The sequence below is a fragment of the Rhipicephalus microplus genome, chromosome X, assembly GCF_043290135.1.
Source record: "Rhipicephalus microplus isolate Deutch F79 chromosome X, USDA_Rmic, whole genome shotgun sequence".
Classification (NCBI taxonomy): domain Eukaryota; kingdom Metazoa; phylum Arthropoda; class Arachnida; order Ixodida; family Ixodidae; genus Rhipicephalus; species Rhipicephalus microplus.
Window position 1 is genome coordinate 81,241,638 of NC_134710.1, and position 3,550 is coordinate 81,245,187.

Genomic DNA, 3,550 nt, shown 5'->3' on the forward strand with positions numbered 1-3,550 from the left:
TGTCGTTTGGGTCGTTTGAGGCATTTTTATGGCGGACAAACAGACAATTGTACAGACAGACCAAAATTTTTTGCGACGAAGTACCCCAAGCTGGCGACATCAGCGCACCTGTTCTCCGCTTTTGTTAACGTTCGGCGCGCCCGTACTCCTCTGTAAAAAATCAGCGCGAACTGGACGAAGCGCAAGACGAGGACTCAGTGCAAGCGCTGATATCCGCCTCGTCTTGACCTCCTCGTCTTGGGCTGTGTCCTGTTCGCTTTGAATTTTCACTAACACAAAAGAATGAATGAGCGAATGAATGAATGAATTTGTGGCTTGAGGAAGGAAGAGACATTTAACAGCGCAGTTTCTAACTTGCCCGTCTCCGTAACTAACGTGCATCGTTCCGAACTCGCCCATCGCCGTACCTTACTGCCTTTCCTCCCCTCTCACCACCGCCACTTGTGCTGAAACGCGCGCTACCTCTGGTCGACTCATTTCACCAGCACTGCAAAGCACGCTCCTGCAGTTTCCTCCTTTTCACACTATCTCCTTCGCTCCCACCATAACCTCGCCCTTGCTCTCCTTTCTGCCCAGCTTCACTCATCCCACATCCGCATTCTTTCCCTATATGAAACTCAACTTGCTGCTCTCGGCTTCGCTTTATCAGGCAATTCGCTTTGCTCATGATTTTCTTCCCGTCCAACGTTGCGGAATGGGTGCCTTTATTTCATTCCGATTCCATTCCGGGAACTTAGAACTTGCTCCAATTGCATTTCTGTCAATTCCTTGGAATGAAAAAGCTTAGCTCATTTTCTCTCCGGGAACGCCCTGGAACTTCAAATCCCTTACTGTAATTCCTCAACGTGGAAATACATCTTCATAGTTTTATTGAGTTAAATAAACACCCCGTAAAGTTGATGTCATCAGATGCATTATGAACTGCAAATTTACGCAAAACACATTAACAAGGTCGAGGCTTAGTGGGTTGGTGACATATCTCGTGCAGCATAACCACCCTACCAGTTCTCATAGGCGCAGTTCTCCCGGTACCTTTAGTATTTTGTGGTCACTATCTTCGAATGAATTCTGATTTTTTTAATATTATTTAGGCTTAAATGTGCTTATGCTAAAATGAGGCCTTAGGGTATTTGTCTGCTGAAAAAAGTACTGTGCAAAAAGACTAAGCAGATTTGCCACGTGTCTATAGTGTTCGTGGAGAAGACAAAGGTGTGGTTAATGGGAAACAAAAGCCTCTAGATATACTGGTATTAGTTAGAACAATGCACGGCTCGGGTGCCTTGAGCGTTATCATCGAATACAATACACTATGCCACAGTGCTTGTCACCAATTGTGATTGTCAAGCGTTCCAGGCTAGCGCAGATTGGGTGAGGAGAATTTTCCGTGTTCAACTGTGCGCACGTATGCAGTGTCTCCCTTTTCGCAAATGTTATTTACGTGTGTCAGGGGCTAAAATGTTCGTGAGATAAAGATCTGGCTGTGCATTGAGTATTCGGTACTTTCGTGGGGGGGTATCAATGGGAACCCACGTGCAGGGTTGATTTGTCTCTCCCACTGCTGTTATAATGCACATTAACGTAAGCATTGGTTTCTCTTTTAAAAATTGCAAGATCGTTTACACTTTAACCCCACGCCTGTATACTATTGGCTCTGTCTAACTAAAGGCAGACTCGCTCCCTGGATTTCGTGCCGTCTGGTTGTGCCCCCGTGATCTCCGAAAACAACGCAGCTCTGGCCGGTTGGCTAGCCCTACGCCATCTCCTGACGCCGACAAGAGCTCTCGCTGAGTGCTGCCCCGTCCTCGGATTCCTGCAACCCTGTCCATTTTTCCTATCTTCTCCTCACTTCTGCATGTGGGTCTCTCTCTCCCGGCCCCTATCTCTATCGCTATGCCTTTTATTTCTCCCTATCCCTTTAATCCCTCCATACCCCCATCCCTCGAGAGTCACTGTTGACGTGTTGCACGATGATGCAGACAGTTACGGGCTCACTTTTCTATTCTTTTCTCTCTTTTGAGAATCACTTACACCTAGCCAACGCGTTGTGGCCTTCGACTTCGAAAAAACAAGTACTTAGGCCTATATCACTAATCTGAGCATAATATTACAGTAGTATATAATAATTAATGGTGCAGAAAAATACGTTCCTCCGCAATGCCTTCTTTGCTTGGTGATGTGAACACCTGTATGTACCGACTCGTAGCGACCGTATACCGGTGTGCTCAGATTTGGGTGCACGTTAAAGAACCCCGCAGGTGGTCAAAATTACCGGAGCCCTTCGGCTACGGCGTCTCTCAATATGACATGGTGGTTTTGGGTTGTTAAACACCAGATATCAATCGAGTCGTAGCGACCGAGCGAAGAAAAGAGGAGACTCGCTCACTGGATTTCATGCCGACCGGTTGTGCCCTCGCGATCTCCGACGTCAGCGTAGCTGTGGCCGACTGGACTTGTCCAACGCCATCTCCTGACGCCGATAAGAGCTCTCGCCAGTGGTGCCCCGTCCTCAGAATCCTGCAACCATGTCCATCTTTCCTGTCTTCTGCTTACTTCCGTCGTTTGCTGTCGCTGCGCCTCTCTCTCTTCTTCCTCTCTCTCTATCTCTTTACCTTTTAATCCTATCCTTTAATCCCTCCTATACCCTTATCCCTCGTGGGCTACTGTTGAGGTGTCCACCCCTGAGAGACAGCTACGAAGCTCGCTTTTCTCTTCTATTCACTTAAAATCAGTCTCCCCTCCCCCCCTCCCCCGAAAAAAGATGCAGAGAACAAGAATAAAGAAAGACCCCGGAGCAGTGGGACGGCGAGTGGAGCATCTCTCAGCTGAAGACTTGGGAACGCCTGGTGTCCCGGGACAGATCAGCAAAGGTTGCTCGCAGATGCCTGAACTTAGAAGAGGCCAGCCACCTCTTTAAATTTTTGTCGGCTCAAGCAAATCTTTCTACAACACGTCCGGAAGTTGGCCACTAGTTCTTTAGCAATAACTTACGTCATGAAAATTGCTTAGGTGCCCTCGTGACTTCCAAATGCAGCAATAAAGGTCGCAAGCAGTGTAAGGTGCAAAAAGAAGGTTTATTTTGGTTTTATTCATCGAAACTTTGAAACGACATGGTATGAGCTAGATGAGCGCTTCGTTCTTTAGGTTTTAAAACACGAAGTGTGAATGAAGGTTGCTTAAATTGTTGGTTGTACATAAAAAAGTAAAAAAAGTGAGATAAAACAATTGCCGTCTACCTAACTTGCGTTGCGCTTCAAAACATGGGGTGCTGAAAAGAGGTGCTTCGGAGCGACACCCTCTATATAAGTATAGAAATGTAGAAGGCCCGTTGCTTATAGTAGTGCATGCTGCTTGCAGTTAGCCAAGTCGTTAAAAAATACTGCTTCATTGTCAACACGAGGCTCCTTCTTAGAAATGTCTAAAGTTTAAATAACAGCATTTACACGAAATCCTGCTCCATTAAAATAACACTGCCATATCGACAAAGTGAATGATGTTAGAAGAGCTTGCTCGGAGGTGCACTGGGCGTTTCTCGGCGACATCATTTCTGCAG